At 45.5% G+C, this 15,739-nt stretch overlaps 1 long non-coding RNA gene across 1 annotated transcript in view; it reads right to left on the bottom strand.

Annotated features, from left to right (window-relative positions):
* Positions 1 to 3,257: 3,257 nt before the first annotated feature.
* LOC140595947 (uncharacterized) overlaps positions 3,258 to 15,739 on the bottom strand; it is a 54,729-nt gene continuing 42,247 nt past the window's right edge. Inside the window, exons 2-4 of the long non-coding RNA XR_011997943.1 lie at positions 14,661 to 14,854; positions 13,867 to 14,156; positions 3,258 to 8,153 (exon numbers count right to left, since the gene is read on the bottom strand). This is a non-coding gene — a long non-coding RNA (uncharacterized lncRNA). The remainder of the gene's footprint in view (positions 8,154 to 13,866; positions 14,157 to 14,660; positions 14,855 to 15,739) is intronic.

The raw sequence follows: 15,739 nt of genomic DNA, 5'->3' as shown, positions 1-15,739 counted from the left end.
CTCCTAACTCTGGGAAACGAACAAGGGGTAGTGGAAGGGGAGGTAGGCGGGGGGATGGGGTGACTGGGTGACAGGCACTGAGGGGGGCATTTGGCGGGATGAGTACTGGGTGTTATACCATATATGGCAAATCGAACTTCAATAATAATAATAATAATAATATATATATATATATATACATATAAAATAAAAAAGAACATGACTTTCCGCCTTTTCTCTCAGGACTTTAACCTCAACTAATTTTCTTAATCTCCTATAAGGAATCAGAGGGTAAAGAATTTAAGGTGTGACCTTCCCAGGCAACTCTAGAATTTCAAGACACAAAAGGATAAGGTCTATCAGCAATATGTCAGACCCCATGGCAGGTATAAAAGTGTATTTTGATAGAGGGCTAATTTAAGCAGCCTTCTGCTTCCTCCCTGAGCCAACCTTGCGTAGGATGAAAGGAGGGGGGAAATGGCTGTGTTAGGAGGAGTCCTGAGGACAGTCTCGTCCTAACTTAACAGGATTGAGAAGGTCATAGGGTGAAAGTCTTGGTCCAAAGGAAAAACATTTGAGGACGTGAATCAGCTAAGACGGTTAACCATTCTCTGAACGGTTACTTATTTTGCATCAATGAATGGGAAATAATTGGATTCCATCCTGTTTCTCACCTCAGATAGATAATAACTAATGTGATACCATATATATTTTTTAAAGATGTTATTTATTTATTTGAGAGAGAGCGTGAGCAGGGGGAGGGGTGGAGGAACAGGGGTAGTGGACTCCTCGCTGAGCAGGGAGCCTGATGCGGGGCCATGACCCTGAGGTCACGACCTGAGCCCAAGGCAGACGCTTCACTGACGGAGCCACCCCACGCCCCGTGCATCTTTACCTCTACCAGAAATGTAAGAATTATTTGCTTCAACCATTCACCACTTAGCTCTCTGGCAATACTGTCCATGCAGAACACAATTACAGTCCAAGAATTACGCAAAAAGTTCTCCAAGCAGGCAAAACGGATATCATTAAATTCACACGTGAGAGGTCATGAGGCCAAAGTTCTTAGTCTTCACATAATCAACGTCTCCCACTTAATGTCAGTAATTCATTACTGGAAATCAGATGTTCTATATAAACAAAGCTGACGGGAAGGCTATCGCTCATTATTTTAAATGGGAAAAATTATAACGTGTTACACATCAGCCCTAAGCCTCCAACAAATTTCTTCAAAGGTAATGAAAACAGTAAAATGTGTATAGTACATGTTATGATGTAAAGTGACTAAACTAAGTTTGCTGATCATCATAGTTTTTTTTTTTAATTTTTACTTATTTATGATAGTCACACAGAGAGAGAGAGAGAGAGAGAGAGAGAGAGAGAGAGAGAGGCAGAGACACAGGCAGGCTCCATGCACTGGGAGCCCGATGTGGGATTCGATCCCGGGTCTCCAGGATCGCGCCCTGGGCCAAAGGCAGGCGCCAAACCGCTGCACCACCCAGGGATCCCGATCATCATAGTTTTTAACACAGTTTTTAACAGCTGCTTTGTATGCTGTGATGCTTCTCTTATTACCAGTGTCCTTTGTCGGCGACACACACTAAAAGGCATATGCATGTGATTCTATCAATTTTTTTTAAGGTTTTATTTACTTATTCATGAGAGGCGCACAAATAGAGGCAGAGATACAGGCAGAGGGAGAAGCAGGCTCCACGCAGGGAGCCAGATGTGGGACTCGATCCTGGGACTCCAGGATCACGCCCTGGGCCAAAGGCAGGCACTCAACCACTGAACCACCCCGGCATTCGACTTTCTATCAATTATATTTCTTTTCCTATACACTTCCTTTTTAAAATGTTCTACTGAGTTTTGAGTATGTAAATATACATTTTCCCCAAAAAACATCATCCAAAAAGTTATATATATATATATATATTTATAATCTATATATAATATATATATGACATAACATGAAATTTTAAAAAAGATTTTCTTTATTTATTCATGAGACACACACACACACACACACACACACACAGAGAGAGGCAGAGACACAGGCAGAGGGAGAAGCAGGCTCCATGCAGGGAGCCCAACGCGGGACTCGATCCCGGGTCTCCAGGATCAGGCCCTGGGCTGAAGGCGTCGCTAAACCGCTGAGCCACCCGGGCTGCCCAAATTATTCTTATATATACATGTGTATTTATATATGTTCTATGAAGTTGGATATCAAAAACTAAGAGAGAACTCTACAAGAAAAATGTTAACTGGGGACGTGTTCGTGGCATACATCTAGTGGTACGCTGGCGTCTACTTATAGTGGTTCACAAGAACCAACTGTTAAATTTTCAGGAATTTAGCAAAGTGACTGATACCACATTGGTAGCTTAAAATTGGCCATGGTGGGACTATTTATACCACAAAAGTAGGCAAATGATACAAATCAGGGACTCCTCCCATTCCCATGAGAGCTGGTTGCTGAGCATTGACCAGCTGAGTTACCACTAAGACTGTCTATACAGTATTTCATCAAATGTAATAAGCTACCACTGGTTGTTGGGTGGATTCCAGGATTGTTGTAAGGATATGCTAGGTTATGTCATAGTAAAAATAATCCCCAAACATCACTGGCTTACACAATGAAAGTTTATTTCATGCTACAATGAGGGTCGCTCATAAGCAGATCAAGTCTCCATCACCTCCGTAAGAGGCTTCAGGGTTTACTGTGCAGAGAGAGAAATCATTTGAAAGTCAAGACCTGGTTTTTATATGCTCTGCTACCGAAATAACACAGGTCACTTTCTACTCATATCCCTCTGGCCAGATCTAGTCACATGCCACAACCACCTTTAAAAAACACCTGGAAGTATAGGGAACAGATTACTTCAGCACCGCCCCCCCCACCCCCCACCCCCCGGGGACAAGTCATATACACCATGACATTATACGTTTCTGAGGGAAAAAACCTACCAGCAATTAAACTATGACTTAAGGTTTTTCTTTTAACACAGAATGAGTTACTTGGACATAGATTTTAAAAAATCATTTATCAGGTAGCCCAGGTGGCTCAGTGGTTTAGCACGGCCTTCGGCCCAGGGCATGATCCTGGAGACCCCGGATCGAGTCCTGCGTCGGGCTCCCTGCATGGAGCCTGCTGCTCCCTCTGCCTGTGTCTCTGCCTCTCTTTCTGTGTCTCTCATGAATAAATAAACAAAATCTTTTAAAAAATCATTTATCATGCATAAAGGGTAAATCATTCAAATCATTCAAGGACAAATTGGTTAGTCTCTTAAATATTTATTTATGTATGTATGTATGTATTTATTTATTTATTTATTTTAAAGATTTTATTTGTTTGAAAGAGAGCGAGAGCAAGAGAGAGAACATGAGCAGGCGGGGCGCGGGGGGAGCAGAGGGAAAGGGAGGAGCAGACTCCCCACTGAGGAGGGAGCCCGGCTCCGCTCGGGGCTCCATCCCAGGACCCTGAGGTCATGACCCGAGCTGAAGGCAGATTTAACCAATTGAGCCACCCAGGCACCCCGAAAACTTCTGCACATTTAGAAGCTGGCTCTTCTGAAGCGCTTTGGATTCAGAGTCCTTGGTATCTCTATAGAGTATTAAACACTGTCACCAAGAGCACAAATGAGGTGGCATTTTTTTTTTTTTTTTTGAGGTGGCATTTCTTAAAAGAGTGCTCTATTACTGTCCCTAATACTTGTTTGCAAACCACTGGCACCAATTATGCAAGTTTTAATTCTGGAACTTTATGGATCCTACTGGAAGTTGTTCATGGAAGTTTTCAGACAACAGGTTTATACTCCCACCTTAAATATCCTCAAATGACCTGTTGTCTGGAGCTTTGTCGTCTGGGTCAGCCTTGACAGGAACAACCGAGTCACTGTACTTCCAGCAAGCTTAGTTTTAGTCGACTAATTTCTCATGGATGCGGCAATTGTGTCACGAATGCTGCTTGGCTGAGTGTGATTGTGAGAAGCTGTGGGTTGTAAGATGTGTCCTGATTTTAGAGATGTTGAAATATGAAAAATAAGATAAACAAAATAAGTGCATTTTAGAATCTATTAAATATCATACTTAACTAAGGGGAGCTTGGACTAAAATTCAGCCTTAAAGATTTTTGAAAACTCGATGAACAGAAAGAAGGAGAAAAGCACAGTGAATTCAAAGCTTTAGAGTTTTTTTTTTCCTCTCAAGAGATGGCAGCTGGAATTCACCTTCAGGGCAGAATGTTATTTTATTTGGAGAAAATAGAATGAGTCGTTTAGATGTTCAAACTTAAGCGAAGGCCTTGTTTTAAATTGGTGACTCTGAGTCGCTAAATATCTCTATATTCTAACTCAACGACAAATGCCTGTTTTATAATCTGCAGAACTGCATCTCTGCACACTCGATTTTTAGGTAAGTATTTTTCTTTAAAACATGGATTTAGACGATATTGAGTCTGAGCAGCATCACTTATTCACTTAGAGATTCGTGTGCATTCTTGTTCAGGAGCAAAATCTGGAGACTGCATGAATGATGAGCACGCAAGACCTCGCGCGAGGACACAGACCACACAGAGGAGCTCGGCCCGACTATTGAGGCCTGTGGGCAATATAAGGTTGAGTGATCCAGAATGTACTGAAGGTGCACCACTGTTTTGATGCATCACCCTACTGGGAACCACGGGACAAGCTCTGCTGCTCCGTCGTCTTAGGGAAAGCAGCAACATCTCCTTCCCATCTCTGGAGCTTGCCTGGGCTTGTGACTGGAGCTGTGGAGATCTCTGTCTTGCCTCTACCTGCAGCTGGGGTGAGCTGGGCGGGGTTGGGAACAAAAGAGGCATAAACTCAGAATGAGTCTGGGCCCCCCCTGAGTTCAGGGGTAGGCCCCTGTGCTTCTCTTCTGTTACTCCAACCTTCAGTCAAGCTTGTTAATAGTACAGCCTGGTCTCCAGCTGAGATGACAGGCTGCTGTCTAGAGTGGGGCACTTTCCTCCGAAGTCAAAGAGGCAAGAGTAGCAGATTAGGAACGAAAGGGTTCTCCGCGGAAGCCCACTCACAGTCGTGGGAACAGAAGCCTGGAGTACAGGGAAGAAGATCAAAAATGCTAAAGTAAAGCACGAATACTCAAAGAAGTGCAAGGAATGAACACGATAGCTCCGTGGGACCGGTGACAGGAAAACAGTGCAGCCCATCCCATTGGACGCCCTGGCTCCTGAGGTATCCGTGTCTTACAGCCCAGGACAATATTGTGTGTTGGACGTGAAAACTCCAAGTTCTCAAATTAAGAGGTTAAGTTTGGCAAGCTCCATGTAAGATCACATCACGGTTCATGCCACCATCGAGAGAGACTTTTACACAATTTGTTAATGCAAAGAATATACTTAGGATATAGTAGCTTAACTCTCAGCTACTTGGAAAACTTGGGTGTTATGGATGTTGACTTTCTTGAGAAACCTGGACAGTCAGAGACTCGCTTATTCAATTCGTGGCAATGGCTCTGTAGGACATCAGTATTTTCCCTGAAAGCATTTGGAGACGTTCCCTGTGTGTTTCTAACAATGCTCTAACAGCTCATATGAATCTAACAAGCATGAATTTATCTAAATCTTTCTTTATCCTATTTATATTTGTGGACTACGCAACATCTTGAGGATAATGAGTTCCATATGTTTACTACCCACTGTATAAAGTAATGCCATCTTTTATTTATCTTTAAACTACTTTCATAGAATTTCAATGGGTGCCCTTGAGTTTTAGCATTCGAGGATTTGGGCATGTTCTCCTTCCAGGGCCGCAGCTCGCACAAACGGGGCTCTACGCAGATAAGAAAAAAGCGCCCCCTGTGGCGCTCAGTTTGTGAATGGGTGCGAATGGGTGTGAATGGGTGCGAATGGGTGCGAATGGGTGCTCTGTCTTTCCGGCTCCGTGTGGCCTCAGTCCAGGTTCATGGTTCAGTGAGCAGAACATGGCGGGGCTTCAGGGCCAGTGTGGCCACCACCCGGCCCTCCTCCTCACCACACGGCCGGTGCCCTGGCAACACCCGGCAGCGCTGGGCCTCCCCACACACATCCTCTAAGGGGTTGGCAGATTTGGGTAATAACCTCTCAGATGCTACCTTCCTGAGGTATCTTGGTCTCGTTTGCTCCCACGTCAGAGCTATTGACCCCGCTCAACTTTTCTTGGGATTGGGTCTCCAGCTGAGGAGCAACGCAGGCACTTCCTGCCTTCCCCTGGGGACCCCTGGATCAGGTGAGAGTCGCAGGCTGGACACTGGGGTCGCTACAAGACAAAGGCCGGAGGAATAAGTCAATACAAATTCCATTTCCAGGGCACCTGCGTGGCTCAGGTGGTCACACGTCTGTCCTCAGCTCAGGTCATGATCCCAGGGTCCCGAGACTGAGTCCTGCATTGGGCTCCCTCATTGGGGAGCCTGCTTCTCCCTCTACCCCTCACCTCTCCTTGTGATCTCTCTCTATCTCTATCTCTCAAATAAAGAAATAAAATCTTTTTTAAAAACCCAAAAAATTCTACTTCTAGGGTTTCATATGGATAATTCAGAGATGATCATCTCATAATCATAGTTTAGATTAATTTGCCCTCACTGTCTGCTTGTTGCCCATATAGAGAGTTCCTGGATACTTTTCCATTCCTTTTTTGGCGATGAGGTCTCTCCTCATTTCATCTGTATCAGCCCGGAGCTGTGCCACCTGTATCTGTCACTTTTTCAGATTTCATTCTCTATTTCCTTTCCAAAAATATATTCAAGTCCTAAGTAATACAAGCATTAGTAATAAGGATAATACAGCTTAAAAAAAAAAAAAACTTCAAAACTGAAGACCATGAGTTTATTTCTCTTCTCCTTCAAACAAACAAACAACCTCTTTAGACCAGTCGTCCAGTCATCCTGCCCCTGCCTGCTTGACACTTGGTTGACACTCAATAAAAGAATGAATGACTAGATTCCCCTTAAAGTCAGTTTTGTGTTGGTTTCATTTGTTGTTCTATAGAAGCAACCTCTGCTGTCCACACTGGCAAGGCCCTCACTCCTTGTTCTACTCAGCGAACACTGGAACTTCAGTGACGCATGAGTTATGTAATTAAATCCTTCTAGTATGTTGGATATAGCACTTAGTCATCCAGTGAAATTTAATTTTCTAGCTTTCTTTCATTCCAGGTCTTCGTTCCCATATTTAAAATATATCACGCATTTCTAAAACTAACATTTCCATTTCAATTGTATCTGTAGATTAAATGTTTACCTATTTTCCCCACTTCTACTACAGAAGAGGTTTTCTGGGGAGAAACTTTTTTTTTTTTTTTTTAAGATTTTATTTATTTATCCATGAGAGACCCACAGAGCTAGAGGCAGAGGCCCAGACAGAAGGAGAAGCAGGCTCCCTGCGGGGAGCCCTGCGCGGAGCCCTACAGGGGACTTGATCCCGGGACCCCGGGGTTACACCCTGGGGCAAAGGCAGATGCTGCACGGTGGAGCCCCCCCCCCCCCCCCCCCCCGGGCGTCCCACGTCCCAACATGCCTTGATTTCTATTGTCCCTTCTACTCCTGAAATTCTTAGCTTCTTCCTCCTCTTGTGGGGATTTTTATTTTAACTTTTTGTAGCAGGTTGAAAATGCATTTATGTAATCATAAGCTCCCAACACCTCTCCACGTATATCATCCATAGAATGACATAAGCCACGGACTTCCTAGTCACGGGGTGTTTGAGCGTCGTTCCCATAGTGTTTGTTGCTGGAGATTTCTCTATCTGCCACCTTGGGAGCAAAGCACTGACTTGCCCTTTGTTCCTTGAAAGGATGTTTATATAGCAAAAGCCTGGAAAGTGCGAGGTAGCGGGCATACTCACTGACCATTATGGAAAGTTCTGGCTCCCTGAGCTCAGGGTTCACCTCCTGCAACATAGCCTATTGCATGGGCTGACGTCACCTCGTCCGTCCTCATCATCCTGTGGGGCTTGGGACTTGAGGAACTGATGCAAAAATGCCAGTGCTCTAGCTGTTGCTTTCGCTGAGCAATGACTCCTTCTTCTCTGGTCTTTCTCCTCCATGTGTGACGCGGTGGCACACTAACGTGCTGGCTTGCAAGTAGGGCAAATGCCACACCCCGCACAGTGCTTGACAGTTTTGGCAAAGCTGGTGGGCTGACAAAGGTACGGCTTCCTGGAAGAGAACAGAGGAGTGCCTCACAGGATTTGAGGGAAATCCATGGGAATCCCCAGTGAATGGGTTAAATGTTATGGCCAACTAGGAAACAGCTGTCTGTGTTTGTTGTCTGATAATAACAAGGAATGAGCAAGGTGGCTGCAGGCTAAGTACCAGCAGGTAGTCTCAGAGCCCGTTTCCTGACTAGTGCCTGCTTGCTGCTACCTCGCCTCTGGAGGGGGACACTTGCTCATCAACGGAGGTGTTAACCCCAGTCTCCTCCACTCGAACAGACAGTACTAAGATTTATCCTGGGTGGGCAGATGCCACCCCCACGCAGACAAGCTACCTAGACATATGTCCACACAGAGCATGAGAGGAAGGGAATTTGCTACGACCATGGGCAAAAACCAGACAAGCCATTAGAGCCACGCCTGGTCACTCGGGGGATGAGGGCTTGGGTTTGTAATGGTTATCAAGGGAGAATGTGACAGCTGTGCCTTCCTATAGCTCAAACCCTCCTGCAATCTATAATGCTAAATCTAGTTCCATGTGGAGATGACAATAGAAGGCCTCAGAATCTTTTTGCATTCAATCCTGGCTACTACAAGGGAACCTTGGCCTTCTTCGGGAGGTTTCTCTGAGACAGGAAAACACTTGTGGAAAACCACTTATGAAACACTGACTAGAATCCAGGCTCTTATTACTTTGGGTTGGGTTTATAATGTTGATGAATGAGAATGAGAAAATGATCTCTCTCTACCCTCTCTGACCTCAGCCACACTAAGGAGAAACCATTAGAGGTGAGGGCTGACATTTTCTTATCCCCCAAAGGAGGATTAAAGGCCATACATATCCATTTCAGTAAACCGGGGAACCTTGGAGTGAATTAAAACTTTTATGGCTCTGTTGGATACGAAAGCCTAAGTCACTATCCTACCTGCATGGGTGGAAGGAAAAGGCAAGCAGACTCACCTAATGGAGTTTGGATAGGGTTCCCAGTGGAGAAAGAAGGCTAGCCTAATTTTGTGGTGGGACCCTTTGAGCCAATTCAGTGCACTGTTGTTGCTGCTTCCCCATCTTAACGTCAATAAGAATTGATGCTTGTACTTCTCTGTTCCCTAAGTACTGAGAGAGGATTTTCCCCAGCTGAGAAGAACCACGTGTAGAGAATGCTAATGTGACCCACAAGCATTTTCAGCGATGCCTAGGGAATTTAGGTACCCCTGGAGGAGCACTAAAAACATACTGGAGGCCTTGTCATGAGAATGAGACTGATCTTGCTCTTCGAGGGCAGGTGGTAAGATGGGCCACGTCTGTGAAGTGGGTTCAGCTGCAGTCACAACAAATGGTACAGCTGGTGTAGTGGAAGCAACAACTGAATTCAGTTGCCCGCATGTGTGTCAGCATTTAGTGAGTGCCTCTACCCTCTAACGCCCTAGGCTTTCATTATATAATGTTCTGTCAACTGGCAAGTCAGATGGCTCAGTTCAACCACTGTGACTGCGGTATTATCATATCTCCATTATCAGAGGTTGAAAACCCTGACAAAATTCAGGGGCCTGCTGACTAAGTAGTTTCTTGAAACTGTGTGGGTGGATTCACATACTCAATTTTTCTGTCAGTCAAGGAAAAACTGCTATCTCTTTGACAACCTACCACCGAAAGGATACCCGTATTGGATACTTTGAGCGTTGGAGACAGCTGTGCTGCGTTTGGGGATTCTATTTGATTCTTCACATGGGCTAACTTGCAAACCAACATCCTTTGAGTGGGCCCGGATGAACAGGCCGCATCTGCAGCCACCTGGAGAGTCATAACACATTCTCTCAGTTGGGAACCCATAACTCTAATGACCCCTCTGAGTTACAAGTCGCTGTGCCTGACAAATTTGTTACCTAGAGCCTCTAGCAAAGGGAGGCAGCCTCCACCCAGAGATGCTCCTTTAGGGTTTTAGAGTCATTACCTTCATGATACGATGATCAGGAAAACTCCCCCCCCCCTTTTTTTAATTTATTTATGATAGAGAGAGAGAGAGGCAGAGACACAGGCAGAGGGAGAAGCAGGCTCCATGCACCGGGAGCCCGATGTGGGACTCGATCCCGGGTCTCCAGGATCGCTCCCTGGGCCAAAGGCAGGCGCTAAACCGCTGCGCCACCCAGGGATCCCAGGAAAACTCCCTTTAACCAATACCTACCAGCTTGCTACTGTGCTCTTATCAAAACTGAATGTCTGACCCATGGAGCCTTGTGCTTCTCTGACATGAAAGTCCTAGTTTGGGGTGAGTCAACTCAGATTTAGTGATTAACAAAGGGGACAGGCCCAACAAGCTTCACTTGTCATGTGAAAATGATATAGTCAGGAGCATGACCAGCTTGGCCTCAACAGCTTCTAGGCTTTTACATATAAAAGTGCCTACTGTTTTGGGGGAAACTGTTCCCTACTAGGCCAGCTGAGGCAAAGTCATTGGCTCTACAGGGCACTAATTCACAGCAGTTTCCCTCAATGCCTGGACTTGATGATGTCATTAGGCTGTAACCCGGTGTTGTTCACAGGACCGCCATGGTTGTTCATTTTCAGTGCCCGTGGTGCAAACCCAAAGTAAATGGAGTTGCTCTACTCGTTGGGCTGAACTCAAGGCTGTTCTTATAGCTCTGGACAATACTATCCCTGAAGAACTTTGCTATATTATTTATTTATTATTTATTCTTGGGCCATTGTCAATGGTTTAGCTATTCGATCTGCCACTTAGAAGCTAAAGACTGGTAGATTAAAAACACCCCTCTTTGGGGCTGCAAACTGTGGAAATAGATTGGCTGCTGATAGAACTGTCTGGATTAAGCTCAGGCTAAGAGTCTGTTCTCTGCTGAGACTGACTGGATTCAAGTCGCTAAGGCTGTACTACCCAGATTTCTACCATCCCTGCCTGGACCTGGACCCATCACCACACTACACAGGGACACACATCTACTCTCACAGAGGGGCATAAATTAAAGGCCTCTATAGGTCTGATGCAGAGGCTGCAGCTGCATGCCAGACTTGGAACTCCTGCCAAAAGTTGACTCATTTGTCTTGTAATGAGGGAGGGCACACACCTGGGGCATCAACCCCACCCACATCTGGTAGAATGACTACATTTGACCTTTCATTTCCTCTCAGACCTATCCATAGGACCTCGCTTCTATGACAATTTTGCAGTCGATGGTGGATGGTGTTTCTGTTCTAGTCTGGTCAACCAATTCTGGCCACACTGCTGTGACCCCTGAAACCAATTCATGTCAAGTTTTTGAGTGTCTGGACCATTTGCAGTCTGACAATGGTGTGCCTTTTTATCAGAAGCCATTCAACAGTGAGCTGATAGTCAAGGCATGTGATGGGCCTTCCATGCTCTTTGCCATCTTGCGTCTGGTATTGTTGAACCCTGGAATGGCCTCAATAACTGGCTCACTAATACCTCCGACTCTACCTCCTTCATCTCCTCCCAGTCCCCACACATTAGTGAGACAATTTGATCACTGAACACAACTCTCCCTGGAAGGAGATCATTTTCTCTCAGCTGCTTCCTGGGTAATGATTAGGATGCAAGGGTAGGAAGTTATATAGTCCTAATATGAAAATTTAGGACTCTACTCTGGCCATTCCTAGTTAAGATACTTTTACTTTTCTCCTAATGGCAACTCCAGGTCAGCCTGGTTGGTTTACCTACCCTTGCTGTAAATGATAAACTGTCTTTTGTCTCTTATTTCTTATTTTCTCATTTCTTCTACTAGAATAAACAAAATTATGGTAGGCTAACTTGTTGGCTTGCAAGTAGGGTACGGTATCAGACTATTCATCGTTCTTGACACTATCCCTACACTGAACAGCAGTCTGCATTGTAAAACAACACTCACAGCACAGAACTCTAAAGAAATAATGCTTGCTTTTTACCTTTCTGCCTTGCGTTGTCAAACTGATAGTGATAACTGTTAAATGCTCTTATGGACTCAGCAAGATTATGCTAAGAACATTTTGACAAAAAAAATGGAAACGAGTAGGATTCGGGGACTATTTGTTTCCTTTATATTACCATGCAGGGGGAAAAAACTGTGTCTTTTCTTTGCCAGTTGCCATCATATTTATAGAGTGCAAGGTGTGATTATCTACGTGAGAGTGTGCTTCTTAATGACCTTTCTTCAGTGGTGACACAATGCGTACAACAAAGAATCTAATTGCAGTAAAGATTGTACACGGCTCAGATCGGGGTTGCCTAATTGAATCTTTAATATCGGTGCTGATAGCCATGAGTATGTTTAAAGAATTTGTTGTGAAAGCTCCTCTTATGTTTACTATTGTGATTCAGCCTCCACGCTGTGAGATTAGGGTTCAGGAGGTTCCTGATACAGTAGGGATAATGCTAGCTCACGCTGGGTGTGTGTGTGCACACGTACTGCCCCTCAGAACATTTTAATGCACTCAAACCCAGGAAAAGTGAAAGGGCTGTTCTCTCATTTACTAAGAAAGGCTTCTGCAGTCACCATAAAGCACAACCTCAAAAGGGCTTTATGTTGGCACGTGACAGTTGCGATGCAGAGCGCTCCACATGGTTTCAGACATGTGTGATAGCTGTTGCTCATGGAAACTTCATGAAGCTTAGGGGTCTGGACACTGAAGATGGTGCAAAGATGGCCTTGGAAATGATCATGAGCAAATGGACTGCGGTACGTTACTGCTGTGGGGGATTTGTGCCTGATTCGAGAAACATTTACTGAGTGCCCACTACGTGCGGGTGTTGTACTAGACAAAAAGAGTGCACGGACGCCAGTGTCTGTCCACGGAAAGCTGTCAGTCTGGTGGAGGCGCCATGAAAAGGCCTCTGCATCAGGAATTCAGGTGTAGATGTGTATGTGACACAGAGGGACCCAGAGGAGGAAATGATTAATTCTGCCCGGGAAGAAAACGAGAAAGCGGAGAGAGGAAAGTGGTTTTGAGGAAAGTGGTCCCCGCTGTGTTGGGGGGCACCTGGCACCCGCCCTGGACCTGGATCCCTTGGAGGTGCAGCCAGGACGGGGCGCTGGGGTGGGGGTCGCTCGGCCCTGGGGTGAACTTCAGCTCCACTGCTAACCACTTACTAGTTCTGTGGCTGAGCAAGAAGCTTAACTTTGCTAAATCTGGGGTACGGTCAAAATAGGGATGATAGTATTAATATACTTTTTGTGGTGTTGGTGGTGGAGGTGAGGTCCGGAGCCGACAGCCAAGAAAGAATTCTTTAGCCGTCTTTGGTGCAAAAAAGGGGATTTCATTAAAGCCTGGGGACAGGACCCAAGGGCAGAAAGATCCGCTGCCCCGGAGGGGAGAGGCTGCCCAAGAGGTAGAGAACCTGCCCAAGAGGTAGAGAACATGTCCAAGAGGACTTTCACGTGCTAAAGCCACACAGGATACTGGAGGCCTGGCTTTGTCGAGCTAGGGTTGTTTTCCCTTTTAGTGAGGTGTTAACTTTGAGCCGGTTGGGAGTTGCCCGAGGACTGTCACAGTATCTGCCCTGCCTGGGAGTCTGAGTCCTGGAGGGGATGGTGGTGTGGTGTCAGCTTGTGCTTTGTCCTCAGCTTGCCTCCTGCTCCCTCACCAGGATCCCACACTGAATTAGGATCAAAGGAGAAAAGCAATCTACAGTGTCCACAGAGTTAGTCTCCCTTCCCTCTCACTTTCAGGCCTTAGTCCCGCAGTAAGTGCTGTGGAAAAGCCCAATTACCAGTTCACCGGGAGTGATCACATGGTCGTTCTCGCAGGGACTTGCGGCAGATTCCAGAGTATCTTGGAGTTTGAAAACCAAATAAAAAAAAAAAAAAAAAAAAAAAAAGAAAACCAAATAATTGGGACGGTTGGGTGGCTCAGCGGTTGAGCATCTGTCTTCAGCTCAGGGCATGATCCCACGGTCCTGGGATTGAGTCCCGCATCGGGCTCCCTGCATGGAGCCTGCTTCTCCCTCTGCCTGTGTCTCTGCCTCTCTCTCTGTGTATCTCATGAATAAATAAATAAAATCTTAGAAAAAAAAAAGAAATAAAGCCAAATAATTGAATATAAGAAGATGAGAAACAACAATAACAATACTTTTTACGGGTTACTTTACATAATTCTCTTTCGTAATCCTCTAAACAACCGTGTAAGGGAGGTCGTGTTTCCCCCGTATTGGAGATTATTCTCTTACCCACTTTAATATTTAATATTTAGTCTTACTTAATTCACTTTGTTTTGTGTATGCATTACCCTTCAAAAGCTTGAGATAGGCTTTTTTTTTTTTTTTTTTTTAATTAGTAAGGGTCCCAAATGGCGGTACACAGCCAGCAGATGAGGATAGCTGACTGGAGCCACTCAGTACACACAGAACAAGGCCTCATGTATGAATGTGCTCAATTGGCTGACAGTTTGGTGCATTTTCTATGTATGTGTAGTATATACATACTTCTTCATTAAGAGTAATGATTAATTTACATCAAAATGAACGTTTCTTTAAACTAATGGGTAAAGAAAACAAATCTATGTTACCTTTTGGTTTCTTTTTTATCAGCATATCACAAACTTAATGTTATGCAGAGCTCACAACTGGAATGTTCCTTTATCTCTCACCCGGAATCTTAGCTGGAGGTCAGAACTCTCCCAAGGGCTGGGTATGGCCCAGGACTTTGGAGTAGATTTACAGTGTCAAAATAATTTTTCTGTCAGTTGGCTATGCTCTTTTCCTATATCAGACGAGAGGGCACCGAAGAGAAGACGTTAGCTTATCTTTTTAAAACCCCTAATCAAAAAAAAATAAAAATAAAAAAAAAAAAAAATAAAACCCCTAATCAACCCCAAAGTCATCTGCATGCCCTGGTCCTTCCTCTGCTGTCAGTCTGCTTTTGGCTTTCCCAAAGCTCCTCATATTACTTAGGGTATGGAATAAGCAGTTCTAACCAAGAGACTCTGAAACAGCATAGTTCTAAAAAACAGTTTATTTTTCTCTTGTGATATGGACTAAAGAGGAACACCGAGGCCGGCCAGAGGGCCGTCCCATGAGGTCTTTCAAGGAAGTCTGTCTCTCCATCTCGCTGCTCCACCACGCCCCGGGGGCACGTTCTCATGCCCCGGGGTCAAAGCTGGGTTGCTCCAGGCCTGAGGCTCAGCTGGAGAGAAGAGTAGAGAAAGTCTCAATGGCCTGAATTTAGTCACAAGGTCACTCCCAGTAGCCACGGAGCCCGAGAAATGTGGTTTAGGACCTAGTGGCCATGTGCCTAGCCAGAGCTCCGAGCTCTATTATGGTGGCTGCAGGACACTAGCTTAGGGACAGTCCGAAGGCCAGAGGTGAAAGAGGAGCAGCTGCGAGACAGAGCAGGCCGGCTCCCCTCCCCTTTTCCGGGTCCCCCAGCTGGACATACTCTTCCATTTTAGTCTTTAGTGCGTGTCCCCCGCTATCGTCCCAGTGGGGCAGCCTCCAGCCGCAACTAGCGGGCCTCGCTGGCCTCCCTGCCTCTGCGCTTCCTCCTGCAGGCCCACCGTTGACAGCAGTCAGCAGGCTCCCTGCCCCTCCACCTGGAACCCCCGCAGCCTCCCCTGCCGAAGCCACCTGCACAGGCCGTGGCCTGGAA

Source organism: Vulpes vulpes, chromosome 16 (genome assembly GCF_048418805.1).
Source record: "Vulpes vulpes isolate BD-2025 chromosome 16, VulVul3, whole genome shotgun sequence".
Lineage (NCBI taxonomy): Eukaryota > Metazoa > Chordata > Mammalia > Carnivora > Canidae > Vulpes > Vulpes vulpes.
The sequence above is the reverse complement of the archived record's forward strand: the minus strand, read 5'-3'. Positions and strand labels throughout refer to the sequence as shown.